General features: G+C 34.0%; 1 protein-coding gene across 2 annotated transcripts in view; it reads left to right on the top strand.

The window, feature by feature from the left end:
* Positions 1-7,046: 7,046 nt before the first annotated feature.
* Positions 7,047-11,065, top strand: part of LOC128173701 (zinc finger protein 27-like) — a 48,808-nt gene continuing 44,789 nt past the window's right edge. Inside the window, exons 1-2 of one of the 2 annotated variants that reach the window (XM_052839373.1) lie at positions 7,047-7,121; positions 8,415-8,525. The gene's annotated coding sequence lies outside the window, so the exon portion shown is untranslated. Of the gene's footprint in view, positions 7,187-8,414; positions 8,526-11,065 lie in introns of both variants that reach the window. The other variant, XM_052839379.1, reaches the window with a different exon arrangement.

The following is an 11,065-nucleotide window of genomic DNA, read 5'->3' as shown; positions in this document are numbered from 1 at the left end:
CTGTCTGCAAACGTTTTACATTTTCGACTTCTTCTCCAGAACCACTAGGCCAATTTCAACTAATCTTGGCACAAAGCATCATTGGATAAAGGATTCAAGTTTGTTAAAATGAAGGGCCACGCTCTCTTTCAAGGGGAGATAATTAGGATTTATTGAAAATTTGTTGATGTTTTTTTACAAAAATCATCTTCTCAGAAACCATTTGGCCAGAAAAGCCAATAGTTGTGTGGAAGCATCCTCAGATAGTGTAGATTCAAGTTTGTTTAAATTATTGTCCCGGGGGGTAAGGTGGGGCCACAATGGGGGGGGGGTCGAAGTTATACATAGAATATATAGAGTAAATCTTTAAAAATCTTCTTCTCAGAAACCAATCAGCAAGGAAAGCTGAAACGTGTGTGGAAGCTTCCTCATATAGTGTAGATTTAAAGTTGTGAAAACCATGACCCCCAGGGGTAGGGTGGGCCCACAATGGGGGGGGGGGGGGTCGTACTTTTACATAGGAATATTTAGTGTAAATCTTTTAAAATTTCTTTTCAAACACCATTTGGCCAGAAAAGCTGAAACTTGTGTGGAAGCATCCTCAGAGGGGGTGTTGATTCAAGTTTGTACAAATCATTGTCCCCGGGGATAAGGTGAGGCCACAATGAAGTTTTACATTTCAATTATAGTGTAAAATTTTTAAAATCTAACTAATCAGCCAGGAAAGCTGAAACTTGTGTGGAATCATCGTTATGTAGTGTAGATACAAATCATGACTCCGGGATGAGGGTGGAGCCACAATGGGTGGGGGTCGAACTTTTTCATAGGAATATAGTGTTAATCTTTTAAAATCTTCTTCCCAGAAACTAATCAGCCAGGAAAGCTGAAACTTGTGTGAAAGCATTGTCAGGTAGGGTAGATTCAAGTTTGTTCATATCTTGTTCCGAGGGGGGGGGGGGTGTTAAAATATCTTTTTCTAAAAACCATTTGCCCAGAAAAGCTGTTAATTTACTGAAAGCAATCTCAGATAATGTATATTTAATTTCTTTCAAATCAAAATCTTGAGGAGTAGGGTGGGGCCACATTGGGATTCCAATTTTACAAAGGAATATATTTTAATTATTCACAAAAAATGAAATGTTATGATATATGGTTTTACTTATATGCAAGCATTCTGACATATTGCTGATTCTTTCAAATTGTGTAGACTTTGGCCCCTGGGCGATTCTTAGACCTCACAAGGGGCTCAGAGTTTAATGTAGGTATATATCCCATTTATAAACAAAGGTTTAGAATCTTTTTGAGATCTGCAATGCTCAACAGGTGATATGAGTATAAAATCATCCTTTTAGAAAAAGGACCTGATTATAAGAATATCCAGGGTAAAATAATGGACTCTTACTGATGCAGGATCTACATGTATTATACTACATTGCCAAGATAGTTTGAATTGTGACTCTGTTAAGCTGATTTTATCATACCTGTTGTTGTTTAGGTGAGCCATGTGGCCCATGGGCCTCTTGTTTTAGAGCCTTTAAATTGAAGAACGGTCTTGTGCATTGTTAGGTCTACATGCATACAAAACTTCAAATTGTAGTTTAATCATGATGCATAAAATACAGATACTAAAGGTGCATAGAGACTATGAAAAGAGAGATAACAACCTGTAAAATGCTTTTGTGGATTAAGTGACACTTTCAAGATTTGTAGAGTTAAAAAGTTCTTCAAAGAAAGTTTTCGTTAGTAGCATTTTGAACACATACAATGCACATGATACACTTGAGGACTACAAAGTGATGTAGTAGTCTAAAAAACTTCCAGTTCTTAAAATACAGATTCATTTACTACTGAAAGTTCTTCTGATATTCTTACTCTTCAGTGTGACAGGAAACATGAATTTCGATATTTGATCCACACGTACGTGCATACATCACGTGTAGAGGCTTCTATTTGAACAATGTGTTGAACTTGATCTACATGCATACAATATATAGATCACTTCTCAATTTGAATATTGGTACCACTGGTAGGACTCTGAACGCACCCAATGTCGGGTAGATGAATTCTTTCAATTTCATATCTAATTCATAAAGAGAAATCCAGATTTTTTTTTTAAACTCCTATTTAATTACAAAAGGGAGACTACTCTACTACTCTTATCTACTGTCTAAGTGTGTTTGCTTGTGGTGTTTGCGCCATGGCAGAGTTTAGTAAGCACTTTTCCCATGCACAGAATTTTTTTTTTTAGATGACCATAACTAAAAAAAAAGCAAATAAAACAAACAAACCCAAATTCACCTACCTTGAAGCCTAAAGTATTTTAAATGTCACAAAAAGTGGAGGGGTCAGCCGTTTAAAAAACTTTCTATATCTTTTGCGGGAAAAAAAAAGGGGGGGGGGGTAACAACGCACTTTTAAAAAATTACGCAATTTGAAAAAAAAAAAAAGGAATGGGCTAATTTTGTCAACGCACTTTGGAAAAAAAATTACGCAGTGCTTTAATATCGTCGATATGAACGCAATAAAAAAAACTGTTAGGTGTTTAATCTTAATATAATACCGTTGCTTTAAAATACAATGAATGATCGTAATAACTTTGTTTAGCTCAATGTGATACATTCAAAAGAAAATTTGACAAACAGTTTCTCGATGAAAGATATCATAAGGTCACGTAGTTCAACAATTTTCACGCTGAGAACATCTCGTGATTTGTATTATTAAAATAGGACATAAACTACATCGCTTAGAAACTATCTGAACTTTCAACGACATAACCAAAAATGATCAATGTTTGACATAATTCAAATGTCTTCTATTTCACTTTCTTAATATAAACAGACATGATACGAAGAAAAATCATAAACTTTAGTTATGTATATCAAACACAAGATGACCTTTTTAGAATATTAGCGGAAAATCCAATGTTTGTTTTTAGATAATATTTTAATTTTTGTACAATACTCATCATAGACACCAACATTTTTTAAACATATCATGGGCGTCTTTGGGACCAAATCAACCCTTTTGAAATTTGTTTTAAAGTGCGTTATGAAGGTACTTCAACTTTTTTTTAATTTTATACATGTATTAAGACACTAAACACACTTTAAAAAATGTATGAAATCACAAATCTGGGGTTCGATTTTTAATATCTTGATATTAATGATTTGTAAACACAAATGAATATGATTTACCGTGTTTTAGAACAGGGAGGTGACAACCAAAGATGAAATTTAAATATCAGTACATTGGTTACAGAAGAAATGTCCCCAGCCCTCATCTCTCTCTCCTAAATACACACTGTATATATATTCAACAAATTCGAATAAACGTATTAACGAAAGAAAAGGGTGAATTGCTTTGCTGTTAATAAAATAGATGGGGAAAACCAGGATTCCAGCACAGAAGCCTCCCATAGAGTTGCTATGGAGTGGCCTCTTGTTAGCCTCCCAGGGTGTGAGATTACTTATGACGTCATATGTTTGATTAATTAACAAGTTGACTAGTATTCCAGCACAGTGTCCTCCCATAGAGTTACAATTGAGTAGTTTCTTGGTAGCCTCCCAGGCTGTGAGTTTATTTATCATGTCATCCAATGAGTTTGATAAAATAACAAACTAATTCATGAGATTAATTGAAATATTTTCGTGAATATGTAATAAATGGTTCCTTATTAAATTAGTTCCAATTAACAATTAGTAACTTTATGGGAAACTATTGTGCTCGAATGTTATAAACAATTATTGTTTATACAGTTTGAACAGTTCATTTCATCTCATTGGTTCCAAACCTATTCCAAACAAATATTAAAAGTGTATTTCCAGATTCAGGTTGTCTTCACATCAGTTGTCAATAGAAACAGGTCGATTTTATAATATTGAAAGACACAATAGAAAATGTTTTTTATGTTCAAATTCTATTGAAGATGAATTTCATTTATTTGAATATGTCCCATATACGAAGGCTACCGCAAAAAAAAAACTTCAATGTGTAAACTTCTGCAACTTTTTAATGTTGAAAATGTAAAGGAACTATGTAATCTGGGTAAATTTATTCACTTTAGTTTGAAAATAAGACAAGATTTACTTAATGCAAATTAGATGTTGATATCATAGTATGTACACTTCTGCCACATTCTCCTGTTAACCTACCTGTACGTGTATATTGTTTATATTTATTGTACTGATAAACTGTATAGCTTAAAGTTAATAAAGAACTGAACTGGTTGTAGTTTACAACAAAGAGAATATTACAAACATTTACACATTTTACTCTTTAATTATGCGTGAGTATAGAGGAAAAAAAACACACATCATGGGTCTGTACATAATATACATGAAGTAAAAATGTACATTTTTATGTAGATAAATATTTAGAAATTAATAACAACCGGGAGGTTTAGCCTTCTCGGTAACAATACTGATAAAATAAAATAAATAAAATGATTTTAAACTCTACAGTGCGTTACTTGCAACCAAAATAGATTTTCTATTTTTTCGTAAAAAAAATACAATAAAATTCATATAAAAAATGAAGGGCATATATCCTTCTTTGAACAAACCAATCTTGCTTCAGACATGACACGCTAACGATCCATAAAATAAATTTTTAGAGTAACATTCCATCTTAATTTTGAATTAATCTCATGAATCAATTCGTTAATTCATCAAACTCTTTACATGATGTCATAAGTAGCCTCACACCCTGTGAGGCTACCAAGAGGCCATTCCATAGCAACTCTATGGGAGGACACTGTCATGAATTCCTGGTTTTCCCTTACTTATTACTAACAGCAAAGCAATTCACCTTTTTGTTACTTTTGTTCCTTTACTCTATATTGTTGAATGTATACAGTGTATATTTAGGAGAGAGAGAGAGAGAGAGAGAGAGAGAGAGAGAGAGAGAGAGAGATGAGGGCTGGGGACACTTCTACTGTAACCAATGTAATGTTATTTGATTTGCATCTTTGGTTGTCACCTCCCTGTTCGAAAAGACGGTAAATCATGTTCATTAGTGTTAACAAATCATTACTATCAAGTAATTAAACATCGAATCCCATATTTGTGATTTCATACATTTTTTGTCTCGATATAAACAAATCAAAGTACTGAAGTACTGTGAGCCGGGCTCTTTTGGTGTGTCTTTATGCATATTGTGTAGTAAAGACTGAATCTCTTTCTCTCTCTCTCTCTCTCTCTCTCTCTCTCTCTCTCTCTCTCTCATGCTTTTAATGTCGGTAAAGCATCAGAGAGCGACCAAATTTTGTAAGCGGCTATAAACAAATAAGTCTGCCTAGTAGAAGTTAAAAAGTTCAACAGTTGCTGCCTTGAATTTTGCAACAAGCATTATATATTCAATCCCCGTTTCCTCTTCGTGCAGCAAAGTAGTTCATGGAAATTCATGCGCAATGTATAAGTCCAAAATGCATAGTAATGTTTTAAAAACACGTTATTAATAAGAAAACTAAAAAAGATAGACAATTCATTCGAAATTTAAAAAAAGAAACAAAATGCCAACACTTTTGACAAAACGTGGCTCTTTGTGTAACTATTTGGTATAGCGGAAGCTTTACCTTGACGTTGTTTGGTTTTTTGTTTATTTTTGCTATTTATAGTAACATTGGCGATTGGCCTGCCTATAGCCAGGACTCTGCTTTTAGCAGAGCCCGGCTAAAAATGGTGATGTACCTTCATAAGTTATCAACCTATGCCACTTTGAACAAATTCTTTCAAAGTGCGTTATCATAACGCACTTTGAAAAATATGTTCAAAGTGGCACTTTGAAAAAAGTGCGTTATCATAACGCACTTTGAAAAAAAATTGTTCAAAGTGGCATGGGTTGATTTGGTCCCAAAGACGCTCTTCGAAATTTTGTAAAATTTGTAAAATGTGTAATTTGTTTGTCAAAGCAGCCCCCCCCCTCCCCCCGCGATCCACGTGATACTACGCGCTTACTCCAAGAAAGTTGAACTGATTGACAATCCCTCAAATTGTGACATCATCACAGAAAACTTTATTTAGTACGTGTATATCACAATAAATTTATGATAAAGGAACTGATCTATAAGCAATGTCAAAGATGCGATAGCATTGTGAAAAACAAAAAAGCAGCATCGTTTCTGAAAGCTGGTGGGGGCAGACTAATCCCCAAAAAAATCTTGCCAGAAGACAAAAAAGACATTTGTCAGTGGAAATCCTATTCCGTTGGGGGGGGGGGGGTGTACTATATCTATATAACTTCAATTTCACTGTTTATTTCCTTACTTTCCCTTCAAGTTTTTACATGATCCCCAAAAAGTGGGAGAGGGGGCAAGTCCGTTATAATTCGATTTTAATATATTCGATCAGTGCTTACTATCTATTCAAGACAGACTTTCTATTTTTTTTTATATTACTATAGTCAAGTACTTTTTCACACAATTTCTCTGAAATAATATGAACCATTCACAATCAGCTGATACATTACAACAATTGATGTATGTCTGTACTATGTGGAAGAAAACAAAATTAACGTCAAATGATATAAAGTATCCCTTTTCTTCAAGAAATGTAAATAAAAAGTATCCATATTCCTACGCTCTTTGCCTCCTAACCCATATCTATTCTTGTTTGTATGTGAATTAAAAAAAAATGCTCTGCGTGACAAAAACGGGGAGGGGTGTGGTGGCTGACCTCCTGATGCTACGTGCCTGAACAATTGGTGTTTACAACTCTTTTTTTTGCAGAGATCTGTATTGATTTGAATTAAATTGAAAATAACATACGTTATAAAGTGTGAGGAATTACGGATAGTCGCCGCAAATCTGGCACGTTATAGGCCTAACTGGATTTTTGACGTTTTTATATCAATGAAATCTATGAAGCTATTATTATTTTCTTTCATTGAATGAATATCTAATTTACTCTTTTTTTGTGTGATAGAATTATGTGTAATATTAAAATGCCTAAATCACATTTCACAAACTTGGAAAGTTGTTAAAAACATGTGTGTGTGGGGGGGGGGGGGGGGGGGGGGATCCTCTACATCGAGTAGCCTCCCTTGTCACGAGAATTTCCTCGCGTAATCATCGGACACGAGAACATCAACCGGGAAAAAAAAGCTAATATAAATATTGCTTATATGCTTTGAACCACGTGGATTTGGTGTGTAATTTTAGCTAGAGTTACCTTGAATTTTTCCACAGAAGAACCTTCCATCAGCTGCAAAAGTAACTTTACTGAATACCCTCCATTTTAATTTTTTTTTGGGGGGGGGGGGCACGTTATATTGCAGCTACTTACTCTTAACTTTGCTACTTTGCTTGCCAAGGGGTAGCGAAGATGCTACATGTACTTACGGCATTTTGTGATTTATTTCTGTCGATTTTGAACTTTGATCATTGGTATTGATTTTAAAAAAGTAAGCGTAGGGCCGATACAACTGTACAACTCGATCGTTTTGTTATAGGTCCATGCAATGTGTCCAGGAGAATAAATTCACATAAAATGTTTGGGATAAAAATATCATGAAATAGACCTGATTACTGAAAATTGCATAAATTTCCTTGATTGTCACAGCATATTTAACCAAGAAATGAGGTTGTTTAGTTTAAGAATGAATTTAATGAATTATTTACCTGTTTAATAATTGATATTAAAACGAAGAACCCTCTTTTTAAAATACAAACCACTATACTTATACTGTAAAGATTATGAGAATATCACTGTATTATGTACATTGCTAAACAATTGCCAATGCCATATGCATCTTTGTGCATTTTGGAGCAAAATTTACTATTCCATGGTAATTGGATGATGGTAATTTTTTTATTGGACCTTATTAGCCCAAATTTTATAGAGGTTTGTTGAAATGAGTAAACAATTTATATGTTAATTAAATTTAAAGATTATGATATATTCATAACTCAGCAGAGTGAGATGTTCCTGTACTCCAATTTAATAGCTTTTCTTGTAAGGTACTTTTGAGTGAAACCATAAGTTGTTGTATTTTATGTCTCAGCAATCTTCCTGAATAGCAAACCTCCCTACACCCCCCCCCCCCAAAGTCTACTATGTCCCAAATTTAAAACCCTCCCAGTTCAACTTATGAATGTGGGGTTGTAAATTATCGAGAAAACAATACTTTAGTCATCTTCTTTGTGCCCTTGTTGTGAAATAAGGACAATTTTAGGTAACAAAACAAACCAATGCTTTATTATTTTTATCAAGTAATTGCATAGTAATTCAAAATCTGTTTATACCATATTTCAATATACACTTCATGTTTTTGTTTTCTCTACCAAAAGATTGCAATTACCCTTTATATTTCCTAGAAAATGAGATGAAAATCAGACTTATGCAAAAACTCAAATTGGAATTAAATTTGATTTTTCAACTGATGTTATTTTACTATTAGTTATTCCAACTAAAATATTTTTATTGAAATCTTCATTGTAGAACTGAATAAGGTCAGTCGTGAAAATTATAGGCTAGAATGGGAAGAAGAGGTTGACAAAGGTAATTGCAGGCACGGCTCGATGGTGTATGTATACATCTCAATGATTTCAGGTATGTAGACCTCAGTAGCAAGAGTCTAAAAATGTCCATTCCTGTTGCTTATTATTTTCTTTTTTGCTGAAACTGTCCTTGAATTTTTGATTTGTTTCCCTGGTTCTGAGCTGGCTGTCTTCATGTGGATTTTGGGTCATAATCATGCAGGTTTAATCATATTTGAACCATTACCAGTTTCTTTAGTATATATATATATAGTTTGAAGTTGAACACATTCTTTTATTATTTCAACTTTGCACACAATGTATCGGCCAGGATGTAATCTTTTGAAAAACATTTTAACTTTCTTGGTTAATGATTCCTATATATGAAATCTGTTAAATTCACCAACCAGCTAGGTGATAACCTTTTACCCTTATTTACTAAAAATATTAACATAGTTGTAACAGTTAATTGATTGGAAAGAACACTTTTATGATTAACATGTGTAAATTTTCTATCTTAGTGGAAAGGTATACAGCTTTTGCTTAAGGCCATCTTGTCACACAAACTAAAACAAATGCAAACTCTGTTAGATGTAAAGCTAAGCAATATTCTGCCAATCCTCTGCTTACATCTAGGCAACAAACATTTTTTTTGATGGACTGCTCCCACCCATCCCTCAACCCCCATACTCTATTTTTTTTTAAATGATAGAAAGGAATGCAGATTGTTGTTTTTTCTAAAGTGGGTCGTTGACTTTAATACAAGAGAAATTATTCACACAGTATGCTACATGCATATAAAAAGAAATTTTATGGGATAAATAAATTCTGTTTTTATTCATCTGTTTTGATAACCATAGCCTTTGTGCACCAATCCCCAGGTGATCTTTTGACAGGTAGAAGCCATTGACTTACTGGTACACATCTAAATGAAGTGCATTGGTTCATGTATCGTAAGGTATCAAAACTGCAGGATGCTTATTGACAGAACAGACATTTATGAGAATTTTCCACCTTCTTTATTTTGCAATATATATTTTAATGCACCAAATTTCTGTCTTTTATGAGGAAAAATACTTCCATCTTCTGACATCTCATTTATTAACTTGTGGGATATATATAAATTTTGATGGAGACCTAGGAAATTGGATTTTTTTCTAAAGTATGACTAAATCATAAACACACAATAAGCCTCACCCAATAAGCTAATAATTTCAATATTCAAAGAGAATATTTCACTGTATAATCGGTCATTAAATTTTGGTTAATCATACTAAACGTGATGTTTTATTTATTTGATACTGCTACTGAGGAAAAATAATTACTGGACAGGTAAGCATCACAACAAACAGCTATGTTGATTTGTTGCGCATTTAAGTAGATGTCAATATGAATACCTATGACAAGATGAATGATCGAATTAATTAATGTGAACTGTTTTCTCGTTGTAGCCTTTCTACGTATTTATAATTCAACCACAAACTTTTTTTTGTAATTCACAATAACCACTATGCTTCATTAATGAAAATTTATCATAATTTTAGATGATTAGGATATTTTTGCTGCTACAAAATACAAGGTTTAAAGGCAGAACAAAGGAATGTCTATTTTATCTAAAGTGTCATCTCTTCTCTCCCCCCCCCCCCCCCCCCTTTGATCTCATGCTTTGATTTGAGGGCCAAACCACACCTTGAGAATGTTTGGTGTTTATGTGCATTTCTTTGGTGTGAACAGTTTTGAGTATTGACTTTTGGATGAGCATCGTCTTGTGTGTCTGTGAAAGGAACATTAGGTCTCTTGGAGAAAACTGTTCTGAATTATTCAATATACCACATTGATTTTTTTGGTCATGAAGTTTAAACCTTTTTTTTTTTGTTCACTTGATACACTATATTTGGATATGGGGATTGGGGATGGTGTGGGGTCAGAGTATGAATGAAGTATAACTGGTAAGAATATGAATTGCACAGTTGTGGTTACTGGTTACTTAACTGGATTTTTCATGTTGTTAAGTTTCAAAAAATTTCTTCCTTACTCTCCAATATTGTCTATCATAAGTGACTTACTTAAGAGTTTGGTTATGGCATCAAAATTGTGAAGTGTGGGGTGGGAAATATCAGATCCCCTTGAATCAACTAATTGCCTGCCATAACTGAAAATTATGATATCACGTGAATTTGTAGCTTATGATCCATTTTTAAAATTTTGAATACCAGGATGAGAGAAATAATGATGGAGCAGACAAGGATGCCCAGGCCCCCTGAATCTCTAGTCATGTGCTCTACCAACTGAGCTATCTGGCGCCGGTATTCGAACCAGTCTGACCATCACATTCATCATTCCCCCTTAAATGATTTTAACCAGTCAGTTCCAAGGGTTGGTCACAGCACCAAATATACTAGAATGGGAGAAATAATGATGGACCAGACTGGGATTTGAACCTGGGCCCCCTTCCATCTCTAGTAAGATGCACTACCAACTGAACTATCTGGCACCGGCATTTGAACTGGTCTAACCATCACATTGGTTAAAAAAACCCACAAATATATCGTTTCTGTGTGTGGACATGGCCAGGTGTGTTAAATTAATGTGTTTTAACATTTCATTTTCGGA

Source organism: Crassostrea angulata, chromosome 1 (assembly GCF_025612915.1).
Source record: "Crassostrea angulata isolate pt1a10 chromosome 1, ASM2561291v2, whole genome shotgun sequence".
Taxonomy (NCBI): domain Eukaryota; kingdom Metazoa; phylum Mollusca; class Bivalvia; order Ostreida; family Ostreidae; genus Magallana; species Magallana angulata.
This window is presented reverse-complemented; position numbering and strand designations above follow the sequence as displayed.